This window comes from Trifolium pratense, linkage group LG2 (assembly GCF_020283565.1).
Source record: "Trifolium pratense cultivar HEN17-A07 linkage group LG2, ARS_RC_1.1, whole genome shotgun sequence".
Taxonomy (NCBI): Eukaryota; Viridiplantae; Streptophyta; class Magnoliopsida; order Fabales; family Fabaceae; genus Trifolium; species Trifolium pratense.
The window spans coordinates 39,598,912-39,613,295 of record NC_060060.1 but is presented as its reverse complement, the minus strand read 5'-3'; positions in this window follow the sequence as shown (position 1 = coordinate 39,613,295).

The window sequence follows — 14,384 nt, the reverse complement described above, 5'->3', positions numbered from 1 at the left end:
AATCCAACAATCTTCCCATTATAATCGATATAGGACTTAACCACTTACACTTGAAACGCAACAACATATCCACCATAAACAATGTATCCTGAGGACGATGTGCCTTAGCCTTTGACAATGGACAGCATGCCTAATTTTGTCTAACTCTTATTTAGAGAAATACAAGACTCTTTTGAGTCTAAAAAGAGAGAAATACAGACTCTTAGTTCTGATTGAACATGAAGTCTTCTTCATACTCATGAAAATACCCTTATAAGAAAATCATATTTAACTGTTAAAAAAATTAAATTGATATTTCTATTTTTGTAATTTTATATAACTATTTTAATTGTGAAATAGCCTAATTATTTGTTAGAAATTCACCTTTCGAGGTGAAAAAGTGAGAAATTTCGGGTTCGAACCCCGCATATAAAATGCAACTTCCCTACTATTGAGCTATGTTCACACGGACTAATTTTAATATTCTAATTTCAATAAATAAATAATTTAAATTTAACATTTATTTATTTTTATCAATATTTCGTTAGATTTTAATTTTTATATTTTAAATTATCCTTTTATAGGAACTAATTACTAATTTAGTTTCTAACCCAGCTTATATTCAGGATAACTATAAAGGTAAAATATGATAAATTTCATAATTAAGTTATCATCAGGCCGTTTTTGAGATTTTGGTGGCCTAGGGACGAGGCTACAATTTGGGCCTAATTAATATGTAGTATAAAAAAATTGAATTCCTAATTAATATAGTAAACATTTGAAGGAGGAGGAAAGATCGAAAATCGCATATAAAAGAAAGAAAATATATGAGAAAACAAAGGATGGCCGATGAGTTGCAAACTTGAATAGAGAAAAGTAGAGGAAGTCAATTTGGGCCTAAGAATTGAATTCCCAAAAAATATTGATATTTTTCCTGAAAAATGATCGTAAATCGCACACCTTGAAGAAGAATGAGGAGGAGGAAAGATTGAAAATCCCATATAAAAGAAAAAGAAAGGAAAAAATCAAAGAAAACAAGGGATTCGATGAAAGGCAGACTTGAATAGAGAAAACTAGAGGAAGACGGTGGGTATTTGTAGTACGGAAGCAGTTTGGTAGAGAAGAAGAGAAGTGTAAACATGCATCAATGATGGAGTAATACGAAAACAGTCTGGTAGAGAATTTGACCACTAGCTAAAACTTATGTAACATTTTGAATCAACTCATCAATTATCAACCATACCAAGTATCATTGTACTATAAAATCCTTATTTGATACTTGATACAATGATACGCACGCTAATAGAGAATAAGAAGCAATAGACAAAAATAAGAATTTGGTTTGTTTTTTGTTGCATAATAGATTAGACCCTTATAAAAAAATTATTTTGGGGTCTAAATTTTGGACTTATTATTTTAGACCTAGGATGGTCGACCTCTTCACCCTGCCTCATATACAACTCTACTTATCATATTCTATTGTCCAATCAATCACCGAATTGAGACAAAACATGAAATAAATAAATATTTTAAAAAATTAATATTTTGTTTACTTAAAATGAAAAATTGGGTAGTGCATTGAGGAACTCATTCCACTATTTTTTTTTCTTCTCTTTATTGGTAAAAAAAAATCATCTTTCCCTCTTGCCTTGAATTTTGCATCTTTACTTGTTAATGTTTGGAATTTTGTAGTTGATTTCTTTATTAAATTTGAGTTCCAAGGATAATAGACAAACCATTCCCCTGTATTGATTGTAAGTTGTTATTTTGATTTCTTGAATAGAGTTCAAACTGTTGTGCTTGCTAAGGGTGAAAATTTGGATGTAGAAAATGAAGTGGTTGTCGGTGTTTGATTATATTAAAGTGAGATTATGTAGTATTTAGTATGTGTTACATTTCTCTGATATTCCTAACAATCTTAGTGGTCGCATCATGTTACATTGCATAATGTACACACTACTAATTAGATTTATCTAATTTCTTGTATTCCTGCACAAAAACAACACAAGGTTTCAATTTAGATTAAATAGAATACTTAAAAATTAATTTATGTCCTTAACTAGGTTTTGCTTGTTGGTTTTTTTGGTATTGTGGTTGAAACCAAGTGGATTATTTTGGTTTTTTAATGTTTTTTTTTCAGTTTTTGGTGTTATAATTAAGTTGTCTTGTTTATAAAGAATATGACATTGATATTAAGACTTGTTGAATTTTTATTATGCGATGTTAAAAAACATCTTTTGTCGGACTCTTTGGTAATTATTAATAACATCACATAAAGTGAATTGTCAGGCAGAATTGAGTTTTAAACCCATACACTTAAGTTGGCTCGTCCCACTCCCCTCCACTTTTAGCGTAAGCTTAACCGGGGCGAACTGTCCGATTTGCCACCCTGCTCTGTTCATAACTTTTAGCGAAACTTTGTGCTATATTTGTTTGTTACGAAATCATAAAATATATATATAGGTAGCTTCTCATATCTTTCCTTGGTTGACTAAGTCTCCATTTCTTTGATACTATATACCTCATTGTATATATTTTGGATAAACTGAACCAAACGTGTAAAGGAAATATATCATAAAAAACTATACTATAGTATTATTATTTTTTGAGTAAATATTTGGTATATGATTTTTTATATGTCTATTAAAAGCAAATAGATTAGCGGTGACTAACCTGCCGCCGGAACTGAATTATTTTCCTTGACTTAACGATGGCAGCTGAGTCTTCTTGAACATATTGAGCCACGTTGGAACTGAGTACTATTTTTCTTTTTGACCTGGCGATGTATCACTTCATCAAAAACCCGGGCCACTTGTTGCATCTTTAGGTATATTGCTAATAATGTATTTTTAATTTTCAAGAATTATTATATGTAAATGTCTCAAACTAGTGTGAGACATGTGCCATATACACGAGAAAATATTAATAAAAAAGTTATATATTTCACATCTCAATTTTGAAAAAGTGTTCATATAAAACATTTCACTAAATATGCAGCATATATAATACGAAATTATGTCTAAGAGATATAACCATGGTCAATTTGTACTTGCTGGAACTACTTGGATTCAAGAAAAGCTTGAAACAATCGAAGGAGAGGCAATGACATTATTGGAGGCCATGCGTGAAGTAGTAGCAAGAGAATTTTCTCATGTAATTAATTCCAAAACTATGGTGGATGCTATAGTATTTAATTTAAAATTGCTGGTGTATCTGAATTTAGTATTAAATTTTTTAATATTAAGCCTATGTTTGTCTTTACATTTCAATTTTGAAAGGAATTTTATTATGCAACAAATGAATATAGTTGGTTATACATCGATAAGGGCGGCTATGTTTTGGGAAAGTCATCCAGTCAATGTATATTTAATTCGCTTCTTCTTTATATTGAAAATTATATATTTTTAATGATATGAGTTAAGTTTTTTATTGTAAAAAAATGAAATTATGTCATTATTTAATAAAAATAATAAAATTTATGCAAAATAAGATTTTGACTATAATAAATGAGAATCATGCACCCATTATATGTTAAAAAAGTTTACACCTACATTCAATTAAATTATGTAAATATTTTTAATGATATTTAAAAAATTAACCCTACAAAAATAACATCATCATATATAGTAAATTACAAAAATCTTATTTAAAAGTATTAGAATTATAGTATTTTTACGAGTTAATAAGTTCATTTGTTCATAGCAAGAAAATGACCACATAATATAGATAAAGGCTTCCGAAAAATAAAAATATTGTTTTCCTGGATTTAAAATAATGCGAGACTTTGTATTCTATGAATAACGTAGCATAAACATCACACAATCACATCACATAAACAACATCGAAATCAATTAAGCTTCACATAATTCCAACTATAGAGAGTTTAACTCATATTGAGCTGAGTAACTGATACAACCATAGATAAAGATTTACAAATCATAGAGAAAGATAAACCTCTGATCAATGGCGACGAAACACCGATTATTAGATCTCAGAGTTGCGTCTGCTCTTCACTGGAACGGCTGCGCTTGACAGTACGAATGATAGATCTAAGATGAGCTTTCAAAGATAGTAAAATTAGGTTTATAGGCCCCTTTATATAAGCATCATCATCGGGATTTGGGCCTCTAATGAGTGGAGAAAGATCAGCCACTAACCAAAGAATATTCCCCAAAGTAGCCAATACAAACAAGAGTATTGTATTACACTAGAAAATAGCCAGACTGTCTTTCCTCCATTATGCAGCTTTTGCGTTCAACGTTTCAACTCTAATGTGGCTAAGTTTGACTCACGCTTTGACTCCAGTCATCAAATCTGTACGGACTCAGGATGTCTTGACTCTGATTATCATTCATTATCTCTGAGGCGTTCTTCAACTTCACTCAGTGGTCTGTCTTGACTCCTTTTGTCAATAGAACTACTCTCTTTTCATAGAGGATTACATATAAGCCTAAATACATCACTAGACTCAAAAACATAATAAAATGACTCTAAAGCAACTGTAAATCACCGTCTGATCAGGTAATAATCAAAGTAACAAGGATAACAAACATTACATAAAGTGAGTTATCAGTCTTTGTATTAAAAAAAGGACTTTTTGTACTGTTTGTTTTTGTTTGACACTTTTTCTGACTAAGTAAAAACGTCTCACTTTAATTTAAAATTTATTTTAGACCCCTTTAATGTTGGTCTGACCTTGTGAATTAGGTTTTTTCTTTTTGGAATTCTAAACAGTGTCCTCGAGATATTTTTTCAGTATCTTAAATAGTATTTTTTTATTAAAATTTTATGCAAATATGTGAAATCAACACGTTGAAAATTGAAATGTTTCAATACTTTTTAAATAAATTATTTATTTAAATAGATAATACTTAAAGAGTGTCTCGAAGGTATTTGTTATCAAAGACTTCTTTTCTTTTTCTTTTTACAAATAGATCATCAACAAATCTTCTATAGTCGGTCAACAAAAGAGAGTATAATCTTCTATGAGATATGCTATATCAACATCAAAAATCTAGACAAAAATATAACATTGTATTCTTTTACTCCCAACATGATTATCGAAATATACAAAAAAATATTAAAAAAAACTAAAAGTGTGCTTTTGTTATATTTTTGTTAGAAAAATGTGTTTAAGTAACATTTCTCATCTTGTATTAAGGCTGGTGTAACCGTAAATTAGCTTTAATACGACAGCTAATATCATCGAGGAAAAAGGTGGAAAAGAAAAGGAGTGAACATAAGGTCCAAAGAAGAGAAACAAAATGTGCAACATGCGCAATTGGTTTATGAATGTTGAAGAATATGGTGATGTAATATGGCCCAAGAGAGCAGCAAAAGACGTTTTTGGTGAATGGATAAGGAACAGTATTAAGCAAGGGTGATGAGATGTACGTGTTCTTATCTTATATCTTCTTTTTTTATCAATACCTTTAATCCCTTTTTTCGCACACAATACCTTTAATCCTTTTATGTTTATATTTAGTTTAATTTAAACAGAAGAGTTGAACAATTTCTTAAGATAAATGAAAGAGTTGAACATGAAAACTTATTTAGACCATGTTTGATTCTTGCACGTGCTAAAAATTCAGTATATTCCATAGTAAATATATTTTTGATCGGGTAGTTTAGTGATAAAATTTTTACTCTTAAGTGGATATGTGTGGAATTTATTTGAACTACGACCCCTGCATATAAAATGTGATATCCCTTATCAATTGAACCATATCTTTTTTTTGGTCAATTATAATCTAGTGGCTAGAAATTCTACCCTTGAGATGAATAAGTGAGATAATCAGAATTCACACCTCGACCTCTACATATATAATGCAATGTTCTGTCAACTGAGCTAATCTCACGAGAATATTTTTTTTTTTTCTACAAACAAAGTGGAAATAATCACAATAAACTCTACAACCACAAATAATGAAAACAAAGTCGCATGACATTTGGCATGGCATTTTTGGGTATAATAGAAAAAAAAGAGACTTTTAAATACGATTTTTTATTTTACTTTTAAAATTATCTATTTCTTGAAATTAAAATTTTGAGGTGAAAAGCAGTGAAGGAAAATGAGAAGTATATATATCTACCTACATACCTGTGTCTGAGTTGGAATGTAGAAAATTTGTTGTTATTAGTGCGATACATGCGTGTCATTGCTAAGAATTCAAATTGTGTGTGTTTGTCACAACTTTTCTGGGTTCATCCATTGTTCTCTGTATGTAAATGCTTTCGGGTCAGGGTTTGGGATCTTCCTAATTGGATAATATTACTGGTTTTCTTAGAATGACTCCTCATGTAACATGTTGAAAAAAATTGGTATTTTTTATAAGAAATTTTGACCAATTTTTAAATGTTTTAAATGTTCAATTTCATTTATGCCCTTATTTATTATGAGAGAGAATTTTAAAATAAGTAAGTTAGTTGAATAAAAAAGTAATTAAATAAGGTTATACATGAAATAAATTTAAATTTATAAAAGTATTAAATGAAAATAACTATGTTAAATGTATTTTATTGGTCTGTGTGATTTTTTCAAAGTGTTCCTTGTAAAAATGATCGAATGTAGTATTATATTATATTTATATAGGATTGGGAATTCAAACATTATATGTTTCACTTATTCATATTAAGGATAGAACTGTATCTACTAAACTAGTTAGAAGAAAATCAAATCCAAATGCAACAATACCAATTAACTAATATTAATGGATTTTCTCTGATTCAAGAACATGTTTATTTTTTTTTATTAACTACTCCTTTCGTTCCAAATTATAAGGGAAAAATCCCATTTTTTTCCCCAAATTATAAGGAAAAAAATCATTTCCAATAATGTTTTTTTTTCCTTAATCTCATAAAATTAATTGCAAATTGCATTTAATTTTTTTTCTCTCATTTTCTCAATAACAACAACCAAATTGTTTTTAGATATTTCCATGCAACTTATTCCAAGTAAAATCCAAAAAAACATAGTTCAAATTATCATGTTTTATTTTTTTCTTAATGAGTGTGATTTTTGTTTTTTCCCTTATAATTTGGGATGGAAGGAGTATCTATTTTTTAGAACAAGGTCCGATCATAAACTTGATAGCAGACAACCCGTAAATCGTGAAAGAGGCTCTGATATCATCTTAACATTGAGAGTTAAACCTAACTTAACAAAAAAAACGGTTTGTAAAGTAATGACTGTTTCCAACCATTTATCATAAAAAAGACTCATTAATCCCTTAAATTCAATATCTTTATTTACGATAATATTGTTTTAGTCACATAGTACATTAATCAAAAGCAGTTTGTCTCTGCTTTTCCTACTATTTTCAAAACTGCAATAAGATTGTGTGTGTTTGTCACAACTTTTTTTTGGTTCATCCATTGTTCTCTGTATGTAAATACTTCCGGGTCAGGGTTTGGGAGCTTCCTAATTGGATAATATTACTCGTTTTTGACTTCTCATGTAACATGTTGGCTTAATTTGGACAATTAAAGAAAATATCACCTACGTTTCGTCCGATCTAACTCAATTGATAGAAATATTATATTATATTATATTTATATATATAGGATTCGGAATTCAAACATTATATGTTTCACTTATTCATCTTAAGGATAGAGCTATAGCTACTAAACTATTTAAAAGAAAATCAAATCCAAATGCAACAATACCAATTAACTAATATCAATGGATTTTCTCTATTCGAGAACATGATTTTATTTTTATCTTTTTTTGGTATTAACTATCTATTTTTTAGAAGAAGGTCCGATAAAAAACCCGATAGCATGCAACTTAGTAAATCGTGAAGGAGGCTCTGATATATCATCTTAGCATTGAGAGTTAGGCCTAACTTAACTCCATAAAAGCGGTTTGTTATCTCTAATTTATAAACACATATTCAGACCATCTCGCAAGTGACCCGAAACTTCTTAACATAAATTAGACTCAAGTTTTCCCAACAAATTATCATAGAAGAAACTCATTAATCACTTAAATTCAATATCTTTATTTACGATAATATTGTTTTAGTCACACATAGTACATTAACCAAAAGCAGTTTGTCTCTGCTTTTTCCTACTATTTGCAAAACTGCAATAAGATTGTGGATATGATTGATTTTTCAAAGTTCAAATCAAGCGGGTGTCAATTTCATGCCAAAGTATAACAAAAGATAAAATATATATGCATGCCAAGTAATAGTACTTTTTCTTTCTTTCTTTCTATGATGCCTACTAACATTACTACTTTAAAGATGTTTTATTTTATAAATATAAAACAGCTAGCTGTATATCATATATTATGTATTTTATCCTTACCAATATATATATATATATATATATATATATATATATATATATATATATAAAAGTTACGATCCGTTGACACCAGATGTCAAAATTTTGTTTGACACCAAATCTAAACCGTGTATTATAATTAATCAATCGGCTTATAATTAATCCGTGATTCTCATCTTTTCTTTCAACCGCATCCTATTATTTATTTTTTGATCATTGAAAAATTCCAGTTGAAAGAAACATAATGGTCGTGCGATACTATAATTTTTTTAGTCTCTATTACAACTCAATATTTTGTCTGCATTTCCATCATATGGATCTTTGTTCATGAAATCAATTTATGCAAAATTTATAAAATTAAAACAATCCCAATTGGAGAGGAAGCGGTGAAATCATAAGTTAGGTGTGGAATTTAGGAAGCGGTGAATCATAATCTAGGGATTGATTTTATATGTGGAATTTAGGTGTGACAAATGAGTTTATGAAATCACAAGGTTTATTGTTAAATCATCATTCTCCCTTGGTGTTTTAATTCCCAAATTTAAACCCTAAAAAATATTAAAATGGGGAAGAGGGTGTAATTTAAACCCTAACAAATTAGATCTGAAAGAATGAATGGTAGAAAGGCGAGAAAAAAAAATCTGGGCAGCAAATAACTTAAACGAAAGAGAGTAAATAGCACTTAGCTAAGATTAGGAAAACTATTGATCACGTGAGATTTTAAGTGAATAAATATCAACCTTTAGATCAAAAAATATAAATGGACAAGATTTAGTGTCAAACTAAAGTTTAACACTTGGTGTCAACGAATGCTAACTCACGTGAGATTCCAGTTGGGTCTAAATTAGCAAGGTGCACCTTTTGAGTTGGACAAAAATACCCTTTCTTTTTTAAAAACAAAAATAAAAAAACATATTGGCGCTGATCCAGTGTCGCGCGCCTACCGCAGGACCACCGTTACAGACCGTTGATTTCCATCAGACGGCCAAGAGATGATCTCATCATGGCTGTCGGATCAATCAGACAGTCCAGATCATCCATCTCCATGATAAGCCAGCGCGTGCACCACACTAGATCTGCGCCTGGAGAGAGAAAATTTCATTTTAAAAAAGCAGGACACGTGTCAACTGCTGGGTGGTTGGCGTGTTTTTTTTTCATTTAATACTTTAAACTCAATTATTTCGTTGTAAATTAATTTTTTATTTTTTTATTTTTATACCAAAATTCATAATTTTTTTTTGTCTACAAATAGAGACTTGGTTCGTTTGATTTGGACACAAAAAAAAAACTCAATTTTTCACTACCTTTAATTATCTTTATATAATACTGTGAAACCATTTAGCTGGTAGAATGGTTTCACAGTATAACTCTCTGAAACCATTTTACTGGTAGAATGGTTTCAGTGAGTAATTTCTTAATTGTTTGCTTCTGAAACCATTCTGAAACCATTTAGCTGGTACAATGGTTTCAGAGCGTTGTACTTTGAAACCATTTCACTGATAGAATGGTTTCAGGGGAGTTGATTTTTAATTGTTTGCTTCTGAAACCATTTTACTGCTAGAATGGTTTCACAGTATAACTCTCTGAAACCATTCTTCCAGCTAAATGGTTTCAGAAGCAAACAATAGTTTTTAATTACCGTTTTATCTCATTTAATTAACGAAAAATAGTTTCAGGTCTCAAAAAATTTCATAAAATATACCAAAAGTTCCAGAATATTATCTAATATTTTATTAGAAACAAATAAAAACACAATTGGTTTCAGAGTACAAATCTATGAAATTATTATTATTATTTGTTAAATGGTTTTAAATAATCAGCGGAATTTGTGAAAATAATTTCATGACTTGAACTAGGGAGAGTGAGGTACACAAAAGGGTTCTAAATAATTCATAGTACTTTACATAAAATTTTGGAAATTTTTTATGGAATTATAATATTTTTAATTACCTTTTTACTCATTTAATTAACTAAAAATAGTTTCGGGTCTCCAAAAATTTCATACAATATACCAAAATTTCCAGAATATTATCTACTATTTTATTATGAAAAAACAAAAAAAAATAGAGCCTCCCTGAGGCCGCACGCGCCCCCACGCGCCGCCGGTGAGAGTGGGCGTGGGCGACGCGCACTGTTCATCGTCCCTCCCACCCGTTTTATGCATAAACGGGTCGTGCGACCCGGTTTTTGACCCGGTTCGATCTCCCTCAATACTCAACGAAACTCGACGTTCCTTATATGGATTTTGATCGTTTTTCAATTTTACAAAGGTTTCCGGTATTAGTTTTTGAAATCGGCGTTCGATTCGCACGTAAAATGAGGTCGAAATTTGGAAGAAATTTAAAAAATGTAATAGTTGTTCTATTGTTTCAAAAAAAAAAAAAAGGGTATTTTTATGATGCAAATTACATACATGCCCCAGTTACTCTATTGTTTCAAAAAAAAAAATGGGTATTTTTGTCCAACTCAAAAGGTGCACCTTGCTAACTTAGACCTAACTAGGGTCTAAGTTAGAAAACCCCTATATATATATATATATATATTATGATTTAAATAGTATAATCAATCAACATTTTTTATGGGAGGCGCTTAGCCCAGGGGCGGATCTGGACATTTGTGGTCAAATATCATAGAAATTATCCACTAAATTATATTGAAAATAAGAAATAATATTGTTTAATGCTATACATTTACGATGAAAATCATTTATCATCCATTTTTTGTTATTGCGATATATAAAGATTAACGACATTTAAAAAAAAGACACAAATCGTTAATTTTAATGTATCTCAATAACATATCAAATGATTTTGAATTTGTCTGAAGTTTTACATAAATAATCTATATGATATAAACTTTCAATCCAACGGTAGATTTTATAAAATTTATATCGGTTAAAACGTTATTTAGAGGTGTAACATTTGGTGTCATTTGATTCTGACCCATATATATATTCTACTAAATATTTTATTTTCTAATTACTTTTTTGGTATAATTAATTAACCTAAAAGATCAAATGGTTAAAATTAAAAAATTTAATGTGCGAGTTATCACATAAATTTGGTGATGGACACGCAAAATCTAATGGTGTTTTTTTTTTTTTTTATATAAGATTATCAAATGGTTAAAATTAAAAAATTTATTGAGGTCTATGGTGGACTATTGTGATATATCAAGTATGAGTTAAGTCTCGCATATTGGTTAGAAGAGTTGATGTGGAGCAAAATATAAATGAGAGAACCTATAAACCTATTGGATTAAGATTTTAGGTGAAATTGTGGTGTCAAAATCACTTGAGTGGTTGTTGTTAGACAAATATGTCGATCCAACCCCCTCATAACCTATATGGATAGACCACCTATGGTGGGTATCATACATCTATTTTATATAAGAAAATTGATTGTTCTGAAAAATTCTCAATTGCCCTTACTTAAAATGTTGTCATGTGTTCAAAGTAAGGACAATTGGTGTCCAAAAAATTGATAACTAAACTAAAAATACACTACTAACCAAGCCATCTAAGCCATATGACATTTTGTGAATAGAAAGGAAATGTATCATTGAGATTGAACCAAGCCATCTAAGTCATATGACATTTTGTTAGTAGAAAAGAAATATATCATTGAGATTGGACCAAGTCATCTAAGCCAACCACATGAAAAGACCCTTCAAGTTACAAATAAACCATTTGACAATGACATCACTGGTTTTGACTCTTTTTCATTCTTCTAATTATGGTTCCCAATGTATGACACCAAATTTCAAATTCAATTTTTTTCCCTCTCTTCACTTATTCAAAATTCTATTATATCTTCTACACAAATTTCCATATCATTTCCCCTTTCCTCACATCTTCTTTCTCTGTAGTCATTCTTTCTTTCTCTACTCATGTTAAACTAACTTTTTCTAATAGTTTGATTATGTAATTTAAAGATATTTTTTTTTCTATCTAACAAACAACAACATGAAGAACTTCATCACAGTCAAATTACATCAAGATCACGCGGTATGCAAAAAAAACTTTCATAATTCTTTTTCAAATTAACATTCAAATAGTAAACATAAATGACATACAAGATCTTTTGAATAAAAAATATACCATAACCAAAATAAATAAATCAAATTAACCCAAGAAAACACAAAAATAGTAGTTATAAACACTTCCAAAGAAATTTATTCATCAAAATTGTACTTTATAAAATAATATAAAGATATAAAAAAATCCAAATTGAAAGATGTGAGTTTATGATAAAATATTGAAAGAAGAAGTTGGAAAAATGAAAGGAAGGAGCGTCTGTTCATAAAATGGAAGAGGAAAAGAGAATAAATTTAGGGTTTGAGATAGACTAATGATAAGAGGTTTGAGCTGAGTCAAGTTATTTGGGCATGGACTAAAAAAAGATGAGTTTGAATTTTGGTTTTTTAGTAAAACAAAAATATGACATTGGATATATGAAAAAAAGTCAATATTTTTTTTTTTTACAAATATAGTCCGTAAAAAAACCAGTATGTAAAATATTTTTTAAAATTGACCATTCTTACTAATATAAATTTTAACCATTATATATGGGACAAATTATCACCGATAAAAATTTTAAAATAATTATTATATGTGTGACAAGTTCTTACTAATAAAAATTTCAAAAAAAACTATTTTACACGGGATAAATTTTATTCCCTATTTGTGTCAGCAAAGTGGGCTCGATAGAAATCATACATATATTTTATTCCCTAATTTTTTTTATAGATCTGATGTTTAAAAATTCATATACAAACATAAGGTAAAGATAAAAAAAAAATGACATAAATAAAAGATAAATAACTAAATCATTATCCAAAAGTTTACTTTTTAGATCAATGTTATTTAGATACATGAAGAATCTAAAAAGTAAACTTTTTATATATATATATAGGATCGGAGGGAATATCTTGTTAGCTAGCTGTATGTGAATCAAATATGGGGTACTGAATTTGCCCAACTTTTTTATCTTTATTTTTTTAGGTTTAATCCCAACTTTTTTATCTTTCTTTCTTTAGGTATAATCACAACTTTTTTATCTTTCTTTTTTAGCTAGAATCACAACTTTTATTATCTGTTCGTACTTCAAGTTGGAGCTCGCTTTGAATCTTCCATCCAGGATATATTATATATAGATTCTTATTTCTTATGTTGTTTATATGTAGCGGATTTTTTTACTTCACCTCTAATCAACCAAATGAAATATAAAAACACAAAGCAAAATAGTGAAAAGTTTGCGTACGTAGGGTCTTTATTTGACTAATTAAGTGCATGCAATTTGGAAATAATTGAATAGGTCGGCAGGTATACAAGTTAGATTCTGTTAAAAAGTAGATATATAATTGTAAGTAAATCTTATGTGGTAAAAGGTTACGGAACATTTGATATGTATAAATTTAAACTCGTCATTTTTCACTTTTGAGTAATGAATATGTGTAAGTTTTGCGACTCTTTAGAATATATAAAATTGAGGGTTTCTATTGGAACATCAAAATTTTCAGACAAATATACGACACCCTCGTTCATCCATTTTATGCATGTTATTGTATTTTTATTTTTTACTTTATGTTCGCATAACATTTTTCTATTAAATTACAACTTTTATGAAGGATATAATTGAATTGAATTGACTACTGCACTACAATTGTTTTTTTTAATATATGTGAAATTGGTCGAAATTATAATAAAGGATGAAGGGAGTAAAACATATGAGATTAATTATAGTTTGAAACTCTCCCCATCTCAAAATTGCTGTGAAACTAATCCATATATAATAACCAATCTAGTTAGTTAAAACTGTTAGGAAATTCTTTTTTAGTTAGTTAGGTAGTTGATTCAATTACTTAGCTAACAAGGCAATCCTTATAAATAGAGTTGTTATAATTTTTGTTTACATATCTTAAGAATAAGTGATTATACCAACATCTCCCTTTCTTTCTTTCATTCCATGCTTTTGTGTGATAGCTTAGTGTGCATGAAGCGCAAGATTGCGCCGTTTCTGCACCTATACTCTGAAGCAGTACCATTATTGTGCCTATATTGGGCCAATAAAAACTACGTATATATTCTTAGTAAAGAAAGTGATATCTTAAATGTC